Consider the following 12733-nt stretch of genomic DNA (forward strand, 5'->3'; position numbering starts at 1 on the left):
TATTCTCTATTGTTATCCTATAAATATATCATTTCCAATGACTCATCCTTGAGAAATAGGTGACATTTCATAGATAGATAAAGCAATGCTCATGGAAGACGAGGATCCTTACTTTCAGTTGCCAAAGCACTAGGTTCTGGTTCTGTTACCATCCTTGATTTGACTTGTATCATCACCATCTTCTCAACTCTGAGGTTAGGGATCTCTAAGGACGCTGGTTCCTGAGTCACTTATTTGAGAGGCCAGTCATTTGAAGCTGAGGAAATAGGAGAAGAATCCCAGCTGACTTTTAAGAGTGACCAGCAGAAATCAGCATTGCTGGTTCTATCTTTACTGGATTTCAATTTAATAAAGTGATGATATCTTTCTTACTCTTTGAGGATTCTCTAAAAGTGTTGTTTGAATCCCTCACCATTATTTTTTTAAGTTTTTATTTAAATTCCAGTAAGTTAACATACATTATTGTACTCTGATGGCTGGACATGTGGTACTGAATAAGGAGATGGGCCACAGGGATGGAAGTAAGTGTGACCCTGTGTGCACACCTTCCTTAGTCCCCTGTAGATACGTGATTCATATGTAATTACACCAAGACTCAGCCTCAGAACTCTTCCATCCATTGTCCCAAGGAAGTCACAGCTATCCAGAGTTGACACTCCAGATGAAACCCACTTGCTATCCCTAAGCTAACTAAGGGATGAGTTACAGACTTGTAGAGGCTAGGAGAGTAAAACAATTTCAGAAATATAGAAAATGATATTTTTAATGAGAGACAATTCAGTGACATCTTGCAGAATGTCTGAGAGACAATTAAGTAAATGTGCTAGGGAAGTACACTTAGGAAGGGGAATTACAGACAAGAACCTTCTTCATCTTGCTCTAGCATATTAGATATGCACAGGCCAAATATAAATGATTTGCTATTACTCATTTGATTTCTATGTTTTGTCACTTTGGCTAATTGAGAATTGACAACATGACAAGTCAGCTAATAGATATTTTTGTGTGTCTACTGAGTGCTAGAAACTTTGGCAGACAGTAACAAATAACTAAACAGAAGTATCATAGAACATTGGATAATAAAAACTGCTGCTTCAACATGAAGGCTGTCATTTTTAGTGAGTGACATGGATTTTTTTCCTGTTAAAATTTACATTTAATCCCAAAGTAAGGCAGCAATGAGTGGTTAAGAACACAGACTGTAGCCAGACTGTGTTCTTTGGCTCAAATCCCAACTCTGTCGTATTCTGGCTTTGTGACATTGGGTAAGTTATTCAAGCTTTAAAAATGAGGAAAATAAAACCTATATCATATGATTATTATTAGAATTAAATGAATTAATATTTGAGCACTGCTTAGAAAAATGGCTGGCAAGTAATATTATGCCACAGTTTATTAAATAAACAAATCTTAAAGTGTACTAACATGGAATAACTGTAGATATTATCAATTCTAGTTGAATTGCAATAGATACAATCACCTCCGTCTTTTAGTTGAGAAATCTAAAACACAGAAAAATAAAACATCTTGGCTAAGGATCCAATAATTAGCAAAACTGATATCATGTCCATTTACACTGCCTCAGAGACATACGCAGTCACCATCAACATCGAGACAAGGCTCCCCACAAGCAAAAAGATTATAATTCATTGAAAGCTCAGATAATGATTAGCATTTTCAGCAATAAATTATTTTTTATTAAGGTATGTACATTTTTTAGACATAATGCTTTTGTACACTTAATAGACTATAGTACAGTATAAACCTAATTTTTACATGCACTGGGAAACAGAAAAATCTTTTGACTTGCCATAGTCACTTTACTGCAGTGATCTGGAATCAAATTCGCAGTATTTTTGAGGTATGCCTGTACATAACTGACATGAAGGTGAAGCCAGAGGGGAGAACCACTGGTTCCTTTGTCCTGCCTAGATAAGGATACCAAACACTGCCAATAACTGGATTATTCTTCTGTGTGATTTCATCCCACTGACAGAATTTGTCTGGTCTCTGAATCATTTTGTCTGTATGACCATAATTATCACAATAAAAATAGCAAACATTCATCACCAACAAAATTTCCATATATCCATTGCTTTAGGCAATCACTCATCTGCCTTCTACAAAGAAAGCAGTTTATAGATTAGTTTACATCTTCTAAAATTTTAGATAATGGAATCATACAGTATATACTTTTTTTCTGGTCTGGTTTCTTTCACTTATAAATGTTTCAAAATCATTTATGCTTTTGCTTTTTATTGCAGAATAGTAACCCACGGTATAGTGTTACAGGTTGAATTGTGTCCCACCCCACCTCTCCCCGCCCCCCGCCCAAAAAAGATACTTCGAAGTCCTGACCTCTAGTACTTTAGAATGTGACCTTAGTTGGAAATAGGGTCTGCACAGAGGTAAGCTAGTTAAAATGAGGTTATTAGTGTGGACCCTAATCCAATATGACTAGTGTCCTTATAAAATGGGGAAATTTGGACACAGAGAAATGCACAGAGGTAAGATAATATAAAAACACAGGGTGAACATCAATTACAAGCCAAGAAATTCCTGAGGCTGCCAAGAGGCTAAGAGAGAGGCCCAGAACAGATCTCTTTCATAGCTTTCAGAAGCAACCAACATTTTGGATTTCTAGCCTTCAGAATTATGAAATGATAAATATCTGTTGTTTAAGCCACCATTTTGTTATGGCACCCCTATTAAACTAATACATGTGAATAAACAATGTTTTTGTCCATTTAGCTCTATGGATAGATAGTTTTGAACTATTAATAAAAGCTGCTATGAACATTAATGGTAGCTTTGTGTAGACATATGTTTTTGATTCTTTTGGGTAAGTATCTAAGAGAGGAAAGATGGATCATATAGTAAGTATATGCTTAACTTTTCCAAGAAACTACCAAACTCATTTCCAAAACAACTGTATGATTTAAAAATTTGACTTATGAGAGGCAGATCATGAGAGTTTTATTTCCACCACATCCTTGCCAATATTTGGTTTGACTGGTCTTCTTGATTTTAGACATGCCAATAGGTGAGTGGTGGTATTTCATTGTGGTTTTAATTTGCATTTTATTAATAACTAGTAATATTGAGTATCTTGTCATATGCTCATTTATGGTCTATATTATCTTCTTTGGTGAAGCATCTATTCATTGTTTTTGCTTATTTCACGACTTGTGCATTTTCTTATTACTGAGTTTTAAATATTTTTTATGTGTTCTGGATATAAGTCCTTTACTGATTTATAAATAATTTTAAACTTTAAAAAATTTTTTGACTTTATTTTATACTTTGTACCCTATAATAACTCAAAGTGGATTATAGTCTTGAATATAAAACCTAAAATTATAAAACTTCTAGAAGAAAGCAAGGAGGGAACATTTGTTACCTTGGGTTAGCCAAGATTTCTTCAATATGACACCAAAAGCATGACCCATAAATAAACAAGTTGGTAAAATAGACCTTATCAAAATTTAAAATGTTTATTCTTTAAAAGACTGTCTAAACTGATGGTTACTGGAGGGGAGGTGGTTGGAGGTGGTGGAGATGGGTTAAACAGGTGATGGGTATTAAGGAGGGCACTTGTGATGATCCACCAGGTAATGTATGTAAATGATGAACCACTAAATTTTATATGTGTAATATTAAACGTATGTTTAATTAAGTGGAATTTCAATAAGAAGTTGGAAGAAAAAAAAGACTATGTTTAAAGAATAAAAAGACAACAAAATGAATGAAAATATTTCCAAAACATAACTCTGTACAAGACTTTTATCTATGATATTCATGAAACTCAATAAGGAAATAATCAACTCAATATTAAAAATGGGCAAAGTATTTTTTCCTAGTCTGTAGCTTGTCTTTTCATTTTCTCTTTTTCTTCCAGAAGTTGAATAGTTTTAGATTTTATATTTAAATCTATGATTTATTTTGAGTTAATTTTTATATATGGTATGAGGTATAGATTGAAGTTGTATCTCTTTTTTGCATAGAATATTCAATTTTTTCACTGAGTTGTCTTTAGGGCCTTGGTACCTTGGTCAAAAATCAGTTGTCAATATTTGTGATATGTTCCTATATTTTTGGAATCTTTCTTCTATTGATCTATTTATCTTTATAAATCAAGACACTGTCTTGATTACTTCTGTTTTATAATAGCCTTAAAATCAGGAAAAAGTTAATTCTCTTTGTTTTTCTTTTAAAACTTGTTTTAGCTAATTTAGATTTTTAAAATTTCAATATAAATTTTAGAATTAGTTTGTTAATTTCTACCAAGAAAATCTAAGTGAGATTTTAATTTGGATTGCATTGAATATAGACGTCAATTTGGAAAGAATTGACATCTTATTTTTAAAAAGATTTTATGTGAGAGAGAGAGAGAGAGAGAGAGAGAGAGAGTGAACAAGCAGGGAGGAGGGGGAGAGGGAGAAGCAGACTCCCCATTGAGCAGAGAGCCTGATGCAGAGCTGAATCCCAGGACCCTGAGATCATGACCTGTGGTAAAGGCAGATGCTTAACTGGCACAGCCACCTAGGTGCCCCCAGAACTGACATCTTAACAATATTGAGTCTTCAGAGCCATGAACATAGCCTACCTATTTAGGTCCTCTTTAAATTCTCTTATTAATGTCTTATAGTTTTTAGTGTACGAGTTTTGCATATTTGTCAGATTTATTCCAAAGTATGTCATATTTGGGGATATTATATATTGTTAATTTCAATTTCTGATTATTTAATACTTAGAAATGCAATTAACTTTGGTATATTAAACTTGTATTCTGCAACCTTGTTAAATTCACTTACTAGTTCTAGGAGCTTTTATTTGTTTATTTTGGTAAAATTTTATCAGATTTTCTACATAGATAGTCATGTTAACTACAAATGATTTCACTTCCTTTCAATTCAGAATGATTTTTATTCCCTTTCTTTGACTAATCACAGAACATTCAGTATAACACTGAACAGAAATGGTGAGAGCTGACATTTCTGTCTTATTCCTGGTCTTAGGGAGAAGTATTTAATCTTTCACCATTCTGTGTGATGTTTACCAGATTGAGAAGGCTTTCTTCTATTTCTAGATGCTGAGTTTTTTATTGGAATGAATGTTGGATTTTGTTAAATGCTTCTTCTCCATCTATTAATATGAAAATATACATTTTTTTAGTTTGTTATGATGAATCAGCTCTCCTTCCTTCCTTCTTTCTTCCTTCCCTCGCTCCCTCCCTTCTTTTCTTCCTCCCTTCTTTCTTTTGTTATGTTCAGTCAGCCAACATATAGTACATCATTAGTTTCTGATGTAGTGTTCAGTGATTCATTAGTTGCATATAACACCCAGTGCTCATCACAACACATGTCCTCCTTTGTACCCAGCACCCAGTCACCCCATTCTCCCTCCCCCTTCCCTCCGTACCTCTCAGTTTGTTTTCCCAGAATTAAAAGTCTCTTATGGTTTTTATCCCTCTCTGATTTCTTCCCACTCAGTTTCCCCTCCTTTGCCCTATGGTTCTCTGTGCTATTCCTTATATTCCACATATGAGTGAAACCATTTGATAATTGTCTTTCTCTGTCTGAATTATTTCACTTAGCATAAGTTCCATCCATGTTGATGTAAATGGTCAGTATTCATCCTTTCTGATGGCTGAGTAATATTCCATTGTGTATATGGACCATATCTTCTTTATCCATTCGTCTGTTGAAGGGCATCTTGACTCTTTCCACAGTTTGGCTATAGTGGACATTGCTGTTATGAACATTGGGATGTATATGGCCCTTCTTTTCACTACATCTGTATCTTTGGGGTAAATACCCAGTAGTGCAATTGTTGGGCCATAGGGTAGCTCTATTTTTAATTTTTTGAGGAACCTCCACACTGTTTTCCAAAGTGCCTGCACCAATTTGCATTCCCACCAACAGTTTAAAGAGTTCTCCTTTCCCTACAATTTATCCAACACTTGTTTCTTGCCTTGTCAAATTTTGGCATTCTAACTGGTGTAAGGTGGTATCTCAATGTGGTTTTGATTTGAATTTCCCTGATGGCTAATGATGATGAACACTTTTTCATGTGTCAAATAGCTGTTTTTGTTTGTTTTTTGGAATTTTTATCTACATGTTCTATAGATTCTTGATAAAGGAGTATAGATATCTCTGAATCGAAGTTTGGATTTGTCTATTTCTCCTTACAATTGTATTAATTTTTTCTTTAAATCTTTGGAAGCTCTATTATTTGGTACATAAATGACTAGGATTTTATGTCTTCTTTATGAGTTGTTTCTTTTATCATTTTTAAACTTCTTTACCTCCGATAATATTCTTTGCTCTGCATTATACTTTTTATGATGTTAATATAATTACAATAGATTTTTTATAACTAATATTAAGATAGTTGATTGGTATAAATAAAAGTCAAGATTCTATATGTATGTACACACGCATACACACACATATTATGAAGATACACTTATATAGCCTTGAAAGGCAGCATAGAGTTGAATCCTGCTTTCTTATCCAATATGTATAAAAATTAATTTTAAAGACATTTAAGTGAGATAAATTTTTTATATCTGATATTTTTTATTCCTTTTTTAAAAATATATTTTTTTATCTGATAATCAGATACCTCATGCCTTGAGGACTATATTTATTTCAGGCTAACAATGAATTATTTCAGCTTTTATATATCTGATAAATGGTTTATTTTGCTATAATTTTGAAAGATATTTTCATTAGGGGATCTATTCCTGTATAGTAATTTTTATTTTAGGACTTTTAGAATGCTGTCTACTTGTGTTTTTGTTAGCCTTCCAATAAGAAATCTGATGTCACCCTTACTTTAGTTTCTCTATATCTGACAAATCGTTTTTTCTGATTGATTTTAAGACTTTTCTTGTTATCATTGTTTTGAGCAAGTTTGTGTTCATTGAACTTGTTGGTTGTGGGGGTTTATAGCATTTAACAAATTTGGGAGACTTTACCCCCTAATATTTAAAATGTTTTCATTTTCTTCCTGCTTCCTCTAGTTTAGAGATTCCATTTACACTAATATTATGCTTCTGGAATTTAGGCCACAGTTAACTAGTGCTTTTTTTATTGGATTCTTTTTTTTCCATATTTTGGTTTGGATAGTTATTAGTGCTCTGTCTTTAAATTCAATAATCTTTATTTCTAATAATGTCTAATCTGCTGTTAATCTCATTGAATGTAGTCTTCATTTTAGACATTGTAATTTTCACTTCTAGAAATTTGATTTGGATTTCAAAAATAACTTCTTATGCCTCTACTTAAATTTTTGAACATATATAATATGGTTACAATAACTTTTAATGCCCTTCTCTATTAATTCTAACACCTATGTCAATTCCGGGTTGATTGATTTTTACTCATTATTGGCATTTTTTTTTGTTTCTTCACATGATTTGGGGTTTTTAAATTGGATTCCAGGCATTGTGAATTTTAGCTTGTTAGGTGCTGGACATTTTTGTTTTCCTATAAATATTCTTAATTTTTTTCTTGGGATGAAATTAAGAAACAGTTTAATCTTTTTATGTCTTGTTTGTAAGACATGTTTAGGCAGAATCAGAGCAGCATTTAACCTAAGGCTAATTATTTCTCACTACTGAAATAAGACACTTCTGAGTATTCTACCAGATGTTTCATGGGTTATGAGGTTTTCCCTTCTGGCTGGTGGAAAAAGGTCATATTCCTGGTCCTCTGTGAACACCAAAGAACGTTTTCTCTGATACTTTTTGGGTGGTTATTTGCTAGCATGCATTTAGTTATATATACATATATATACATATACACTCACTACCCCTGCAGATCTCCAGAGTTCCCTTTTTGGGTAGTTCTCTCATCTCTGGTTATTTGTACTGTAAACTCTAGCCATTTTGGTCTCAATGGATGCTGAGATTAACCTACTCACCTCAGGGAATAAACTGGGTTCTGCTTTGGCCTCCACTTCCAGCATCATGGCCTGATAACTGTCTTACAGAATTAAAAGAGGGCAATTTTACGGCTTCCCTTGTTTCCTATCTCTTATAGATTGCTGTCCTTAATGGACTGGTATCCAGTGTCTTCAAAACCACAGTTGCATATATTTTGTCCTTTGTTTTGAAGGGGGAGGGTTATTTCAAAGAGATGATGAAACTGGTTTCTTTTATTTCAACTTGGCTGGAAATAGAAGCCCTACATCCCAGAGGATTTCCAACAGACCCAGAGTCTTATAACATTATATGTAAAATGTCAAGAATACAATTTAAACCTACTTCATATACAAAGAAGAGAGAAAGTCTCAATAACTCATAAGGAAAAAACTTTCAACAGCTGCATACCTGGTGGTGATGTGAATCCTGATGATCTAAGTCCAACAAAACTTTACAGCAGCTACAGTAACTGCGTTTCATGAAGTAAGGTTGAATACCCTTGGAACAAATGGAAAGATAGTAGTTCTCAGCAGGGGAAGAGAAGCTGTAAAAAAAGAATAAAATGGACATTTTAGAACTAAAAAAAAGTAATGACACAGAAAAGAATCTGTAAACTTGAATAGAGTAATAGAAATTATCCAATTTGAAAAGCAGAGAAAAATATTTTTGGGAAAAAAGTTTGAACAGAGTGTCAGAATCCTGTGGGATAGTATAAGAAGACATAACATTCATGACAGTTGAAACCTAGGAGGGAGAAGATATAAGTAGAATAGATATAAGTAGAATATAATGCAGAATAAGTATTGAAGAAATAATGGCTGAAAATTTCCAAAATTTGGAAAAAGACATAAATTTACAGATTCAGGAAACTTAAAGAACCCTTCACTGGATCAACTCAAAGGAAATCATGCCCAGATATATCTTAACTAAACTGCTGAAAATCAATATTCAAAATCTTAAAAGCTGTCAGAGAAAAAAATTACACATTATATTTGAATGACTGGATTTTTCATGAGAAACAATGAAGGCTAGAATAAAGTGACACATTTTAAAAGTAGTGTAAAAAATGAACTGTCAACCCAGTTCTCTATCCAGTAAGAATATCTTTAAGAATGAAGCAATAATGACATCAGTCTGAGTTGAAAGAAAACTAAGAGAACTAGTCAAAAGCAGGCCTTCTCTAAAAAAAAAGTTAAAGGAGGCACTACAGGAAAAATAAAAATTAGGCATGAAGGAAGCACAACATAAGTGGTAATAGGTAAATATGACATTTTTTCCTCAAATTCTTTAGAATATGTATGATAACAAAAATTATAATACTGTCTGATAAGGTTTTAATACCTGTAGATGTAATATGACAATTATAAATCTAACATAAAATGGGGAGAATACAGTTTCTACATTTCAGAAGAGGTAAAATATTAATTTTAGTAAACTGTAAAAAGTGACATATGTATGTAGTAATGCCTATAATAGCCCCTAAGAAAAGACAATAGAGACAAAAAGACAGTAGATAAGATGGAATATAAATATATAGCTAAATATTTTTTAAAAATCCACAAAAGGGAAATAAATTAGGAGGAAGGATGATTTAAAAAAAAATCCACAAAAGGGGAAAAGGAGCATATAAAATAGAGGGGATAAAAAGAAAAATAATGACAAAACAATAACTTAGCAATAATTACATTAAATTTGAATGGTCTAAGCCTACCAAATAAAAGACAGTGATCATTAGGTTGAACAAAAACTAAGACTCAAATATATGTTATTGAGAAATAACCCACTTGAAACATCCTGGTATGGATAGGTTAAAAGTAAAAAGAAAAATATGTAACATATACTTATCAAAAGAAAGCTGGATTGTCTCTATTAATATTAAGCAAAGTAGACTTTAGAATAAGGAAAATTACCAAGGGGCATCATTATGTAATAAGGTCAATACACTAAGAAGACATACAATCTTTAATATGTATGCATACACAGAAAAATCAAAATCAAAACCAAAAGTGGTATTAAAATACAACTGGAAGAACTTCAAGGAGAAATAAGCCCACAATTATAGCTGGAGGCTTTCAGTGTCCTCTTTCAGTAATAGAACAAGTAGACAAAAAATAAGACTATAGAAGACATGAACAACACCATTCCACCAAAGAACAACAGAATACAAATTTTTTTCAACTGCACAGGGACCACTTATCAAGATAGAACATATACTGGGTCATAATACAACCTTAATACATTTAAAATTATTGAAATCATGCAAAGTATATCCTCTAACCACAATGGAATTAATCTAGAAATCAATAACAGAAAAATAACTGGAAGATCCCTCAATTCTTAGAAATTAGATAACAGTTTAGATAAAAATTAGGTAATAAATAATCCACTGACCAGAAAGCAAGTCTCAGAGAATATCAGAAAACATTGTGAACTGAGTGAAAATGAAAATACAACATATCAGAATTGGTGAGGTAAAACTACAATAGTACTTAAGAGGGAAAAAATGTCATTAAATGCATATATGAGGAAAAAAAGGGGCCTCAAGTTAATAATATAATTCTATTTAGGGAACTAGAAAAGAAGAACAAAGTAAACCAAGGTTATCAGAAGGAAGAAAATAATAGAAAGCAGAAATCCATAAAATTGAAAACAGAAAAATAATAAGTACAACCAGAAACTGGCTTTTTCAAAAGAGCAATAAGATCAGGTAAAACTTTGTACAGATTGACCAAAAAACAAAAAACAAAAAACAGGAGAGTAGACACAAATTACAATATTAGGAGGAAAAATGATGGCATTATTATAGATCCAACAAACATTAAATGTGTACTAAGGGAATATTATAAAGAACTTTATGCACATAAATGTAACAACATGGATGAAATAGAAATTCCTCTGAATATGCAAACTGCCAAAACATATTGAAGAAGAAATAGATAGCTTGAATTCTGTATTTATTAAAGAAATGGAATTCAGTGTTAAATGCATAGGTCAATATGGACAGAGAAAAATAATTAAGACTAACTTACTGAGGTAGGACTCCTTATTTTGTCCCTGCTGAGCAAAATACTGGTCCCTCAGATCTGAGATTTTGGTTGTTAATTTATACGATGAAGGGTGTTGAGCAGTGGGTAGGCTTTGAACAAATGTCTTGAAATAGGAGAATGATATGCTAAATGGTTTTTAAGGTCTTAATCTCAAATTAAGGAGATTTTGGCAAATGTGTTTTGGAATAGATATCTACTTAGAATAAATAGCTTCTAGAGACAGGGATAGTAACCAGGAGGCTGTTACTGAAATGTGGTGGTAAGGATTTGATCTAGGCAGGCAGTTTTCAAAAATGAATATAAGGGCTAAATCTAAGAACTGGTATAGTTTATGTGTAACCACATGTTTATCTTTATTTTTCTCCAAGTATGGTATTTTTCTATATAAGCTAATACAAGGCTATGCTCTTTGGGTAAAAGACAATACATATTAAGTAAGCATTTCTAAAGCATCTGGAAAGAACTGCCTAGTTCAAAACCCTTTTCCCTCATCAGTTCTAGACAGTGAAACATGTTTTGGACTAGCTGCATTTCCACAATAGTTTTTTTTTTTTTTTTCTAAAGACACTAAAATGACTGAATTCTCCAGGCAGAAAATGAAAACCCTAAAATAGAGGCGAATAACAAGTATTACTTCTGTTAAACAAATATAGAATTTAAATACACAATTGAGCTGCTTCTGTTTATACGCTTTAACATTTAAATCTTCTTACCCCCTTACAATAATCGAAATTGCCCAAAGAAAAATAACCAATTTGAAATGGAATAAAATGAACCTGGTGGTCTCAGGAACAAGCCCATTAGTCAAGTAGCATCGGCAAAATCCACTTTTGTATGTAATTTCAAGAATAAGCTTTTAGGTCAGCATTGAGTTTGTGCTTGTGCTGAGAGCTAAAACAATGCGGCCAGCAAGAACAGCTCTTATGTGATGTTCTCAGTGTTTCTAACTTTGTCCCCATCTGTTTGAAAATTTCTGCAGTGGTGCCCAGAACAGCTTGTTGGTAAGAAGGAGCAAGTTTAAAGGGACAATTTTTTCTACAGACCAAATAATCTTCAAACTCAAAAGAGAATCAAGGTGGTCTTTTAAGCTCTCCCTATTCTAAATTTTGTTCACGGATCAGCAGCATTAACATATCCTGAGAGCACGCTGGGAACGCAGGATCTCAGCTCCCAACCCCCTACTATGACCTACTGAATCAGAATGTGACCATTTTATCAAGACCTCCAGGTGATATTACAATTTGAGACAATGTGTTTTAAGCTCTTTGAACAGGTTTTTGTGGGAAAGTGGTTTGAGAGATGAGGGGTTTACATATCTTCAGAGACAAGTGCTGATTCTTTAGGTGAAGGTTTTGGCTTTGCAGCAATGTGACAGAACAGCACGCAGGGACCATACAGAAGAGAAAAAACCTCTGCAGGTAATGATGCTGGGAGAGCAAACCTCCTGTGGCACAGCAGAGTTCCTGGAGACCTCTGGGATGCTCATCAAGGTTAAAGGTGAGAGTTTCAATATCAGGCAGGTGGTATTTATGCTTTCTTCACAATCCACCAGCTTTTCCAAGTATGCGCATGTTCAAGGAGTCAATCTCCCAGCAGTTTATCAGACCAAGAGAAAACGATTAGACTTGTAAACAGTATGACTTCTTAATCACACAAGAAGACATCTCCTTCCCATAGGAGGGACACATTGAAAAGGTTCAGTTTGTAATTTACAACCTGGAGAGATGCTGAGAGCCATCCTAGGGTCCAAATTCAG

Source organism: Enhydra lutris, unplaced genomic scaffold (assembly GCF_002288905.1).
Source record: "Enhydra lutris kenyoni isolate GAN:26980312 unplaced genomic scaffold, ASM228890v2 scaffoldscaffold60, whole genome shotgun sequence".
Taxonomy (NCBI): Eukaryota; Metazoa; Chordata; class Mammalia; order Carnivora; family Mustelidae; genus Enhydra; species Enhydra lutris.